Raw genomic sequence first — 13756 nt, 5'->3', positions numbered from 1 at the left:
GAGTCGGGTTGGGTTGTGTCCTGACCCAAAGAGAGAAGGTGATAGCATATGCATCTCGACAATTGAAGGAGCATGAAAGGAACTACCCCACTCATGATATGGAGTTGGCAGCGGTAGTTTTTTCCTTGAAGATATGGAGGCATTACCTCTATGGTACGAAGTGCAAGCTTTTCACTGATCATAAGAGTCTCTAGTATCTCTTTAATCAGAAGGAATTGGACATGAGACAACGAGGCTGACTAGAGTTACTCAAGGACTATGACTGTGAGATACTTTACCACCCCGGTAAAGCAAATGTTGTTGCTGATGCTCTCAGTCGGAAATTCAACCTTGAAAGGAAAAGGCCAAGAGTGTTGAGAATAGAAGTTGTCTCGACGATTGTGGAAAGTATCAAGAAAGCTCAAAAAGAAGCTTTAGGGAAGGATGACCGAAAGGAAGAACGTTTGGGCAAAATGTTAGTGTTCGGTACAAACAGTCAAGGACTGAAGATATTCCAAGATTGGATTTGGGTACCTAAAACGGGAGGAATAAAAGATCTTTTGATGGAAGAAGCGCACAAGACCATGTACTGAATTCATCCCGGCAACACAAAAATGTACAGGGACCTAAAACCCTACTACTGGTGGCCGACGATGAAGCTCGATGTTGCAAAATATGTGGTCGAGTGTGTAACATGTGCACGATTTAAGGCACAACATAAAAAACTGTATGGGAGTTTAGAACCTTTACCTGTACCCATGGGTAAATGGGAAGACATCACCATGGATTTTGTGACTAAACTGCCTAGGACGAAGAACGGTCACGACATGATTTGGGTAGTCGTGGATCGTTTCACCAAAAGTGCACACTTCATAGCAGCCAACGAAAGGTGGTCTATGGATAAGCTCGTAAATGCTTACGTGAAGGAAGTGGTAAGACTTTACGTTGTTCCTATAACGATTGTATTGGATCGTGATAGTCGTTTCACGTCACGGTTTTGGAGAAGTCTACAAGAAGAATTGGGTACAAAGTTGTGTTTGAGTACAACTTACCATCCGCAGACTGATGGTTAGAGCAAAAGAACGATACAAACACTGGAAGATATGCTGAGAGCATGTACCCTAGAGTTGCAAGGTAACTGGGATAAGCACTTACCTTTGGTAGAATTTTCCTACAACAACAGTTTCCACTCGAGCATCAAGATGACACCTTATCAAGCTTTGTACGGACAAAAGTGTCAACGCCGTCTTGTTGGCTTGAGGCTGGGGAAAAGCAGTTTATGGGCCCTGTGATAGTTCATGAGACCGCTGAAAAGTTGAAAGTAATCAGGGAGAGGATGTTAGCAGCTCAGGATCGTCAAAAGAGCTATGTTGATAAGAAGAGACGACTGATGACATTCGAAGTTGGGGATTTAGTTTTTCTTAAAGTCTCACAATGGAAGGGACTTATAAGATTTGGGAAACGAGGAAAGTTGAGTCCAAGGTTTATTGGACCGTTTAAAGTTCTTCAGAGAATTGGGAACCAAGAATACAAGCTCGAATTACCCAAAGAACTAGATGGTATTCATAACACCTTCCATGTGTGTTATCTGAGAAAGTTCACGGGAGAAGTTCCCGACATAATTCCAATCTCAGAGTTAAGGATGGATGAGAATAAGAGGCTAATCGAAGAGCCCGAGACAATTGTTGGCCGTAAGACTAAGAAGTTACGACGCAAGATGGTCGATTTAGTGCTAATCCGTTGGAAATATTCGAATGGGTCGAATCTCACCTGGGAAACAGAGAGTGACATGATGAGTCGCTATCCGCATCTGTTTGCTGATGCATGATTCCGAGACAGAATCATCCTAAGGGGGGAGAATTGTAACGCCCGTGTTTCTGGGCTAAGCAATAGTATAGTGATGTAATAGTCAGGTCAACCATTGTAACCTATTTTGAAGTAATAAAGATGAATTATTTGATTAATAAGTGAATTATGTGAATTTATGTGCTTATTACTTGTTTATAATGATATAATAAATAAAGGATAAAAATAAGCGTCAAAAGTAAAGTGTTAGATAAACCCAATATCGATGAAGAAAGTTGTATTGGTCGTGACAAGGATTCCGGACATATAAAGAACGCCGAAATCCGAGTTATAACGAAGAAGTTATGACCTGTCAAAGTTTCACGACAAAACTGGCACGACACTGTGTGACGTAAATAGTGAATTTACGATAGAGGACCTTTTGGCCTTAGTAATATAAACCAAAGTTGTAGTATATGTTAAAACGAGAGTGTGTATAAAAAGAATGCCCAAATCTGACTTCGTATGAGGAAGTTATGAATTTTCTAAGGTTTGACTTAGCAGTGCACAGCCCGAAACTCAAATTTTAGATCAAGCGGTTTTTGGCCTATGCGACCTAAATGAGAATTTAAGATCTCATTAATAATGAACTCAACGGTAAAATGACAGATGAAAACAGAGTCTGTATGTAGAAGTTATGAATTTTACGCGGACATTTAACAATATAATCTCCTCGTACTATTAAATTTATGATCAGTCGAGAATTAGCCGACAGAGTCAAAATGAAAGTTGTAGATCTTGTTTTTACCTGCGTGTGGATATAAAGAACGTCAAAAACGAAGCTCGTATACGAGAGTTACGGATTTTAGAAGTCGGAAGTGTGTTGTGCGAAAATGGGTGACGTGGCACAATCTTGGCCATTGCTTTCTCCCCAAGTCTAGCCACCAGATGGTGACATGTGGCACCAAGTTCAGCCATATTTCACCCTATAAATAGAACCTCTCTCACCTTCATTTTCTTCACACCTTTCGCATTCTTTCTTTTCTCTTCTCTCTCTCTAAACCTCCCAAAAAAACCCTAAGCCTAAGGGAACTCCCCTAGCGCTAGAAGAAAGCCCTGTAGTGCTCGAAGGCTCCGAGAAGAAGAGCTTTTCGGCTCGGGAACGCTGCTCCAAGCGAAGCCCGGTTTTCGAGAAAATCCATTGTAGGTAAGCTATGCCTACGCTATTTTTAATATAGTTTTTAATTAATTATAGTAATGTTATTAGGACCTTATAATAATTATTTGGGCTATTATTAGAAGTTATATAAGTGTCGTTATAATATCTTTTTAACTACTCGTGGTATGGGGAATCTGGTTTAAAGGGCCGCATAGGGTTGTTGGACTTCAGAAGTGCTATATGCCAAAATGCTCCTGTCATCCGGTGTTTTATATTTGACCCCTGTCTGTCTGTACACAGTGGTTGGAAAATATTGTTTAATCGCTTATATAATAATAATAATAATAATAATAATAATAATAATAATAATAATAATAATAATATAATAATAAAAATAATAATAATAATAATAATAATAATAATAATAATAATAATAATAATAATAATAATAATTAGTTACGGTAAATATTAGACTAAAATTTAGTGGTAATAATACTAAGTTTCGTCTAAGGAAATTATTTTTAAAAAGCGAAGCGCTGTCTGAGTTCGGAATCACCATCTTTTCAGGTGAGTGCATAGTTACTTTCAACTTACACATAGATATGAAGTATTTAATATAAACTACGTGCTATGTGTGCATATTATTTGAATACTTTCCGTCTATGCCGATGAAAGATTTTTATACATGTTTTAAATGATTTAAATTGTATATGTATTTTATATCTACAAAAATGTTGGGGTAAAACATGGGTAGATGTAATAGACGATGTGTGATAAAATGATGAGAGGCCTCGATGTTGTTGTTGTTGATTCTGTCATCCAGCAAAGTATGGATGACGACCACAGACTCTTCTAGGGAGTCCAGTGGAACGCTAGCAGGCTCTCAACCTGTAGGTGTTTGTGAACGATGTGCTCACCGGTGTACTCCATCCCCCTCATGGTTGCCTTAAGGACATTTATTGCTGAGTAATCCCCTTAGCATTAGTATCCATCTTGATGTTAATCCTTATTCTAGGTCCCTTATGATAGGTGTTTTAGGGACGCAATGTGAGGATAACGGGAACGGGTAATCGGGTTATTGTTGGTTGATGAAATTAATAAACTTATTTATTGTGGGTTGAAAACCCTATGTGCTCACCAAGCTCCCAAACCTGACCCACTCAGTTTCTTGTATTAAAGTTAGTGGCACACGAGCATAGATATGATGTTTGGGATGAGAGATTACGGATATAAGCCTGTAAATATGAATAAATTTAGTAAGGCTGATATTGTATTGTTTATGCTTTTGATCTGTTTAGAACATGGCATCTCGAGGTTTTTATGAAATAGATTTCTACAGAAATGCTTTGATAAATATTTTTATCATATTTTATTATGAGAACAAATTCCGCAACACTTTTATTTAAAATGTTACTCTGATTTTTAAACAAATCATAAACAAAATCGGTCTTTTCTAGCCGTGAAAATGGGGATGTCATATCATGCAACCCTAAATACCTTGGATCTATGTTTTGAATATTATATATGCAAACTTGAAGTTTCCAAGGTATTACCCTAACTAGCATACAAAACTATGATACATATAAAACAAGTTAGGAAACATACCTTTTGTTGTGACTTATTGCTTGGAGCTTTAAGAGCTTAGCACCAATAATGTGAATGCCTCAAGTGGAATCACAAATCACCATTAACACTTTGGAACTTGGAAGAGGACTCTCTCCAGCTCAAAAATCGGCCAGACTCTTGTGTATACTCTAGGGTGCCGTTTTCTTGAGCCAAAGGGCTTGTTATATAGTGTGCTCATTAGGGTTACACCATGTAACTCATGACTTTCCACATTCCTTATGATCCATGGGTTTTAACCTCCATGGAGCATCCATGGGTCACCACATGGGTTAAGCCCATCATAAGGAATCATGGATCATTAGCCCACATTATAAGAATGAATGATTTACACAATCAATCCCTATATATTTAATTAGTCTCTTTTGACCACAAAATTAATTCGAAATTAATTATTAATCAATAATAATTAAATAATATGATTTCATATTAATATATTATAACTAATAATATATTAATAAATCATACATATCCTCTTTTCAAAGTCCAAATTGTTCCGGTGAAGTGCAACCCAAATGGACCATGCTAAATCGGGTCAAGTACATACCAAATATAGTTATGAACTTAGACACCTTATCCAACAGTCTCCCACTTGGACAAGTTATGTGTATAAAAATGTACTAGTTTTAATCCTAATTTTAAGATATAATTTAAACACACAAAGGCAGTGGACCTGTCAATTGCTGGTATAGTTGTATAAGTAGGGTGTCGAACACAGGGAACGGTAATTAAACTAATAACTAGAATTAACTAAAGATGTAATGAGAGTAAAAGGTTTTCTCTAGTTTTACAAGACTAGAAACTTAACAAACTAACTAACATACAAATTAAGTAACTGAAAGCTAAAACAAGTAAAAACCAACTAAATTCAATAATAAAAAGGCTTCTGTTTAGGTTCAATTCCTTTACTCCTATGGTTGATTTTATGGCTAGTGGAATGGATTAATTGTTATTGGCTACCGATTAATGTGATTAGATTCACATCCGTTATTACCAATCCTTAGAAAACAAATTAATTTAAGCATTGATCAATTGATTAAACTAATGAATTTCCTAGTTTATTTATTCGGGTTAAATAAGACTTGTAATTAGCTCATCAAATTAATAATTCAATTAACCTCTTGTTGATGGTTTATCACACAAACTCACACATTAATTACCCATTTTCTAGTTAACCGTAGTTTCACATTCGCTATTACTAGGCACATAATAATGTTTTCACATAAATCACATGAGGTAAGCAATTAAGAAATGTTCATGCAGCTTAGTTACTTGTCAATTAACAGAAAATAGTTATGGTTAATGCATAAGGTTCTTTAACAAGCTTAATAAAACATAATTCACCAATAAACAATTAATCTATCCATAAATCAATCCGTAGTTGTAAATTTATCTAACCTAAACAGAAACTATAAGGTTTTAGTTCATAATTACAGTAAAAGACAACTCAAAATCGAAGTTTAACAATTCACACATGGTTCAATTAAAGAATAAAGTAAAGAGTAAAACTTGTGTTGCCTTAAATCTCCTTAGAATTGAAGATTAGGGTTTCTCTCACGATTTCCAGAGCTTCAGCTGCCTTCTTAGTCTCAAAATACTTCCCCAAGGATTCCAAAGAATGTTTGAATTCGGGAATTTGGATTCTATTTATAGATTTCAGAAAACACGGTCGACTCATCGAGTAGGTAACCGAATCGCCAAGTCCCCTTTGTAGAATCTGTGTACAACAAGGACTTTGTGTTTGCTTCGCGAACATTCGTGGGTACTCGTCGAGCAGACGTTCAGACTCACCGAGTCCTTCATGATTTTTGCTCTTTTTCTTCTTTCTTCAATTCCCGAGCTTCCGATTGTATCTCCTGCTTCCTTTTGCTTCCGAGCACATCTTTTGGACTGAAAATACAATTTGGACATAATTAAGTACCTTTTGTCCATAAATTGCAATAAATTAGCCAACAAATAATAAAAATCTATACTAAATATATAGCTAAATATGCACATATCAAAATACCCCACACTTGACTTTTGCTTGCCCCCAAGCAAAACTAAATTTTAGCATACTAATATCGCATAAGACAATCCCAATTGAACCCAACCATTATGCCAAGACCAAAACACATGCATTTGTGTCTAAAATTTTTCCTATGGACCCCCCTCAATTATAAATACTCACAATCCTCATAAACACTCACCCACTTCTTTTGAACAATGCTCATTTTATGCATCCCTCCGAATCCATCCGCAGAAAACTTCCTAACCTCAAGGTATTTTTGGTTGAGCAACCCAAGCATACATAATCTAGACAATTACAACTTTTTGATACCACTATGGAACTTTTGGAATTCTTCACTTATTTGATAATTTGATCTTTAATCTCTTTGAATTCCACACCTTTATGATTTTTGGTATCTTCACTTTTTGAATCTTCAGAATTTTGATCTTTTGATATTCACTTTGACTACTTCAAAATTCTTACAATTTTTTTCTTGTAATTCTCTTTTTTTTCATATAATACCTACATGCTTATGCAGGGGCGCTCAACTTCAACCCTTATTGGTTAAAGTATTAGTTTTTCTGGATACATTTCTAGTACACGATGCTAAACATATTGCATCCCTCAAACTAAATGAGGTCGTGTTTTGGTCTCAAGATTTCACTAGAATAAAGGAGGCCACAAATGCACTATAACGTGTATAGGCTTAACTAAACATTTGGGTCTTCATGCAATCATCAAACATAACACTAGCATGGAATCCTAATTGTTTTTACCAAATTTTCTAAATTAATCCTAGAAATTTTAATGCAAAAATTTCAAAATTATACCTAAATTAGGATTCTAATGTAACTAATATAATCAACCCCTTACCCCACACTTAATTTATGCAATGTCCCCATTACATGTTATGCATAAAAAAGAAAATGACAAAATAAAGAGGGAATTGGAACAAACTCCCATGGGATAGTAGTGGCAAGGTCGATATTTCTTCTTTCAAAGCTCCATCTTTAATTGACTTTAGACATGGGAACAACTCATCCATATCTTGGGTGTCAAATCTCGTGCGGAAAAGCTACAAATATGTAGGAAAATAGTCTAAAAAATCTTCACGAATTAGTCTTCAAAGAATATGAGTAAAGTCCGTATCAATTGTGGTCAAATCATAAGCTTGAGAATGGAATATTGAGCGACTCGTCGAGTCAGTATGATAACTCGCCGAGGAGTAGCGTATCTGGCAGAAAAGTCGCAAAATTGATCACGGACTCGCCGAGTCCAGGGTGTGCACTCGGCGAGTACAACGCTGAGTGGAAAAAAAATAGTTTTCTGCCTTGAATCCGTTTCTGAGGTGTTTGGCAATTGAAAATTAGTATTCCTCCTTCATTTTAATTCAATAAATAACACTCTTTAACCCTTTCACTACCAGAATCGATCTTAAACTCAAAACCTCCATGTCCTCGTTTAGACTCGACTCTCATTCGATTAGCTTTAACTCTAGACTTTTGCATGCATCCTAAGCTTCAAACTGAAAAGATAAACACAACCACTAGTGATAGATAAAAGAAATTCCTACTTAAACCTAGTGTTGAAAGGACTTGACTGAATATGGGGCTAATTCCTCCTCCAACCCCGCTTGTCCAATCCAATGCCAATCTATCTCGTTGGGAACATAAATCTCCTTGCGCTTAATTGCTTTTAGCTTGTTTCTAGCACGGGCTAGTGAGGATTTGGAAGTGAGTTTTGGGAAGTCTAGCCATGAGATGTCCCCATGACCACCTCCTCTCAAGCTCTAACCACGCCTCGACATGTTTTCTGCAAAGCAAAACCCATAACACAACAAAGAAAACACAGAAAAAATAAAATTGTAAAGATTTTGGGCAACTGAAACATGGACTTGTCAAGCGGTTGGTGGCTGCACTTGTGAATGTGTTTTACCAATTAGGGTTAAACCCCCTATTTTACAAAATGTGAAAATTATTTTTTTTCGAGTAAATATGTGGACTCGCCAAGTAGGGATTCCTACTCGCCGAATAGATACGCGGATCCGTGATTTTCCGGGATTTTTCAAATGGATTCGCCGAGTAGAGGAGTGGACTCGAAAAGTTGTTCATTCTGTTTGAAATTTTATTTGAGTTCATTAATTTTATGCCACCATACCCCACACTTGAGCATTGGTTTCCTTCAAGCAATCGTTTTAATCACAAAAGAAGATTGATAAAAGCAAATCCTAAAAAACGAAAATAAAATGAAAAAGAAGGGTAAAAAGAAAGCAAACTCTAAATTCAGGTTGCCTCATGGAAGCGCTTCTTTTTGAGGAGTCGTTAGCTGGACTCTTTCCCGCTTTACGTTTCAGTGCTTTCTTCCAAATGCATCCCTTCTTCAAGTCCTTCATCTTTTGGGATTCCTTCTTCATATTTCTTCACCCTATGCCCATTAACCTTGAAAGGGGTTCCATCTTTTGAGATAAGCTCAATAGCTACATGTGGGAAAACTTGTTTAACCATAAAGGCCCATCCCACCTTGTCTTTAGCTTGCCCGGGAAAAGCTTTAATCTTGAATTAAAGAGTAACACCTTTTGTCCTTCATGAAAGTCCTTATTACCCGTTAGTCTTTTGTCATGCCAATTCTTAGTCTTCTCTTTGTAAATCAAGGAATTTGTGTAGGCTTCATTTCAAAGTTCTTCAAGGGCATTCATTTGCATTAACCGGTTGGTATGAAGTTTAGCCAACTCAAAATTACACATCTTTAAAGCCCAATATGCTTTATGCTCTATTTCAAGCAGAAAATGACAATTCTTCCCATAAACTAACCTATATGGTGTAGTACCGATAGGCGTTTTGAAAGTTGTTCGAAACGCCTAAAGTGCATCATCAAGTTTATCCGACCACTCCTTTCGATTTCCTACAACCGATCTCTCCAAAATCCTTTTTAATGCCCGATTTGTCACTTCAGTTTGTCCACTTGTTTGTGGATAATAGGATGTCGAGAACCTATGGTGTACCCCATATCGTTTCAACACTTTAGCTAATTGATCATTTGCAAAGCGAGTGCCCCCGTCACTAATAAGAGCTTTAAGAACTCCAAACCTTGTAGATAACTTTTTGAGAAATCGCACCACCACTCGAGCATCATTAGTAGGTAATGCTTGTACCTCCGCCCATTTAGATATGTAGTCGAATGCCACTAAGATATATTTATTCCCTTTTTACATTGGGAAAGGTCACTTAAAGTCAATCCCCCAAACATCAAATATGTCACAAACTTGAATATTATGTTGGAGCATCTCATTTCGGGATGATATGTTCCCCGCTCGTTGGCATGAATCACATTCTTTGACATATTGGGCAGCATCTTTAAAAATTATAGGCCAATAGAACCCAATATAAAAAAAAAAAAATTAGCCGTATAATGTGCTCCATGATTTCCCCCAGTAGGCCTGCTATGGTAATGTTCCAAGATTTCCCGACTTAACACATCTCTGTATCATCTCGTCTGCGCAGCTTCGGAAAAGGTATGGCTTGTCCCAAAAGTAGTACTTGATTTCTGAAAAGAATTTCTTCTTTTGTTGGTGGGTTAAGTCTTTTGGAATGTATTCAATTTCTAAGTAATTAGCTATAACAGCCCGGATTTCCAGGTATCTTTTATGTTTATGTTTTTGGTGTTTTGAGAGGGGACTCGGCGAGTTGGAGCTCAGACTCGCCGAGTAGGATCGCGGTTCTGGACGCGGGTTCGCGCCTGGACTCGACGAGTCCAGGGTATGGACTCGGCGAGTCTGCGCTGTTTAATGAAACCCTAATTTCTCGGGTTTGGGACCTATTAAAAGGGCCTTATGGCCATCATTTGTGCTCACCAGTCCCTTGAGTGAAACCCTAATTGAGTGTGAGTGTTTTGAGCATAGAAGGAGGCCATTATTGATCTTGGAAGTGTCATCTTGCAAGGAAAAGGGAGGATCAGCTAAGGAAAGGCAAGAGGAGCCACTTTCTGAGAGTTTGGGGACCAGAGCATCGCATTTGAGGTATATTCTTCGAGCTATTTCTGCTATGTCGAGATTTATGTTGATTTAGGGCTTATTGAGCCCTTTTATGATAAGATCTAGTGCTTCCTTGGTCCCTTGAGTGAGTTAAGTTGTAGATCTGGACCTTTGGAGGTCCAGAGTGTCCCTTTGCCCAAGCTTTTTGTGAATCAATGGAGGTTTTGGATTGGAATCCTTATGCCTTAGGTCAAAATTCCATTTATGAGCCATGGGGTATGTTATGAACACCAAGATAAGGACTTTACGTGTTGAACCAGTCTAGGAAGGCCAGATCTATGAATTGTTGGAGCGGATCTAATCTTAGAATCAAGTTTGAGTGATTGCATGGCATGGACTCGCCGAGTCCGATGAGCAGACTCGGCGAGTAGCTTGAAGATTGCCCTCAGATCGCCCAGTGAGTGGTCCAGTCGAGTCATAGGTTGACTCAGTGAGTCAGGGCGAGTCTGAGAGGGTTGACAGGTGGTCTGAGTTGAAATGGGACTCGCCGAGTTGTTCTTGAGACTCGGCGAGTTGAGTCGGGGTGGCCCCGCGATTCTTCCAGGTGGAACTCGTCGAGTCAGGGGGAGTACTCGACGTGTCAAAAGGGAATTCCGGAGAGGTTGGTGAAAACGTCTAGACTCGCCAAGTCGCCATAGTGCACTCGCCGAGTCCGGTCAAAGTTGACCGTTGACCGTTGACCAGAGTTGAACAGTGTTGACTTCTTAGGAGTAGTCAACCTTAGTGTAAAGAGTGTTAATTAGAGACATATGATGTTATAGGAGGATTATAGCTCGAAGGATCAAGCACGAGGGATTCCAGGATTGTGAGTCATCGAGATACGCGAGGTGAGTCTTCTCACTATACTTTACCTTGAGTAGGTAATCAGAGTTATGTGTCAGAGTATGTGTATGTTATGTGTATGCTATGTGTTGTACTGCATGATGTCTATGTGATTTATGTTGTGCATGATTATAGAGTTGGAACCGGAAGGTTCCCAGATTTAGAACCTGAGGGTTCACAGAGCTTGGGTGCACGGACCCACAGTGTTATAGCCTCGAGTGGCTAATATATATATATATATATATATATATATATATATGTGTGTGTGTGTGTGTGTGTGTTTATGTGGTATTTTGGGGAACTCACTAAGCTTTGTGCTTACAGTGTTAGTGTTGTTGTTTCAGGTACTAGCGATGACCGTGGGAAGGCGCCGGCTTGATCTGTACACACGCATGGGATTTTTGATATACATTGATCTTGGGATTTTGTATAATGTGAATTGAGATTTAAACCTGATGTTTTTATGGAAAGTTAATGAGATATGTTTTTATAAATTGTGAAAAATTATTTTGAAATTCACGGTGTTACATTATGTGTTCCAGAAACTTTTGGTAGTCAACATCATTCTTTTCTTGTCTAGCTCGAGCTGGAAATTGCAGTGGAGGCTGATATGGATTAACAAGAGGCTTGTTTTCTATTCAGGTGGGGGACTCGTCGAGTCCATAACTTTGACTCGGCGATTCGGATCGGGAAATTTTGATTCTTCATCTTCTGCTTCTTCCTCTTGCGCCAATTTAGGATCTTCTTTCTGAATAGAGGTCAGAGGAGTTATAATTTTCCCACTCCTAGTTGTCACGATATTTATATGTGCGGCTTTTGGGTTACTTTCGGTATTACTAGGAAGTCCACCTAGTCGTCTCTCGTTCACTTGTTATGCAAGTTGGCCCAACTGCTTTTCTATGTTGAGAATAGATGCTTGTTGATTCCTAAGCAGAGCTTGTTCATCTTTCATCATAATTTGGTGTTCTCTCAACATGTTTTGTTGATCTTTTATCGCAGCATCGGTATCATTATGCGTTTTCTCGGACATGGCTACGAATCTTGTAAGCATGTCTTCAAATTCTGATTTATTTTCATGCATCGGTTCCTCCTTTTGATAAAAGCCTCTTTCTTTTTGCTTATACTTTCATCCCTTGTCTTTTTGTACTCATCATATGGTATTCATTCTTTCTTGGGTTTTCGCCAATTGTCATCATACCTATCACCACTTGAATAACACACTTGGACTTTCCGGTTCCCGTTCTCGTCAAGGTCTCAATCTTTAATAAGGTGATGCCCTCTACAGTTTTCACATCTCACTCTAATGGCATGGATGGATTGGTCCATCTTAGTCATTCTTCGGTCCATGCTTTACAATTTTTCCATCATTGCTGCCATGTCATCAGTAATAGAATTCACCACCCCTCGAGTTAAGTCATTCCTTGGATTATGATATTCTCTAGAGTGCTTAGAGAATTCTCCAGTTAGCTCTTTTATCACCGGGGGTGGCGTCTTTGTGTGAGGTCCTTGCGAATCAAGGAGCTGCCTAGTTGTTACATTTACTCCATCATAGAAAATAGACACTTCTTGCTGACTGTTTAGATCATGGTGTGGGCATTTCCTTAGTAAGCCTTTGTATCTTTCTCATGCCTCATAATGTGACTCTCCAGCTTGTTGTTCAAAATTGGCTATGGCCTTCTTCAACTTGGCTATCTTTGAGGGAGGGAAAAATTGGTCTATAAATTCTACTTCCATTTTAGCCCAAGTAGTGATGGATCCTGGAGGGAGTGATTTCAGCCAATCTTCCGCGCCCTCCTTAAATGTGACTGGTAGCATACAAAGTAAAACAGTGTCACGAGGTACATTAGGAACATTGAAGTAGTCGGCTACGTCGTTGACCTCGTATAGATGCTTGTATACGTCTTCATGATCCTTCCCGTAGAATGGGATCTCCTTAAGTTGAGCAAGTATGTGGCCTTTAAGTTCAAAGGTGGCAGTTGCAGGAATTGCAGGTTTCACAAGTCCTGGGCCGGTATCGTCACGTATCCTTTTCTTCCATTCACCCATGGGAACTTTATCGATGTTAGACATGGTGTTAGCGAGTTCGCATTCAAAGTCGCTTTCTTCTTCGGACTCGGAATCAGAATCGGTTTCTTTTTTAATTGGATTTTCTTCAAAATGCTCTAACTTGCTTTCCTCGCTCTTTTGACTGCTGGTTTCACCTGTTTTCTTGCTTTTCTTCTTCCCAAAGACTGACTTAAGGTCTTTGAAAGGTGATTTCTGTGACGGGTTAGTGTCTACTACGGCCTTGTCTTTGTTCTTTCTAAGAGCGGATTCTAGATCTTCATATGGAGGAACTAGGGGTGTGTTGGATCCTCGGGTCATGTAA

The 13756-nt window shown here is 38.4% G+C and overlaps 1 non-coding gene across 1 annotated transcript; it reads left to right on the top strand.

Moving 5' to 3' along the window:
- Nucleotides 1–12967: 12967 nt before the first annotated feature.
- On the top strand, nt 12968–13074 carry LOC145077292 (small nucleolar RNA R71). Its single transcript, XR_013693074.1, has one exon. It is a non-coding gene; the product is annotated as a small nucleolar RNA R71 (small nucleolar RNA).
- Nucleotides 13075–13756: the final 682 nt, after the last annotated feature.

This window comes from Lactuca serriola, chromosome 9, assembly GCF_051521515.1.
Source record: "Lactuca serriola cultivar US96UC23 chromosome 9, Lser_US96UC23_V15, whole genome shotgun sequence".
Taxonomy (NCBI): domain Eukaryota; kingdom Viridiplantae; phylum Streptophyta; class Magnoliopsida; order Asterales; family Asteraceae; genus Lactuca; species Lactuca serriola.
The sequence above is the reverse complement of the archived record's forward strand: the minus strand, read 5'-3'. Positions and strand labels throughout refer to the sequence as shown.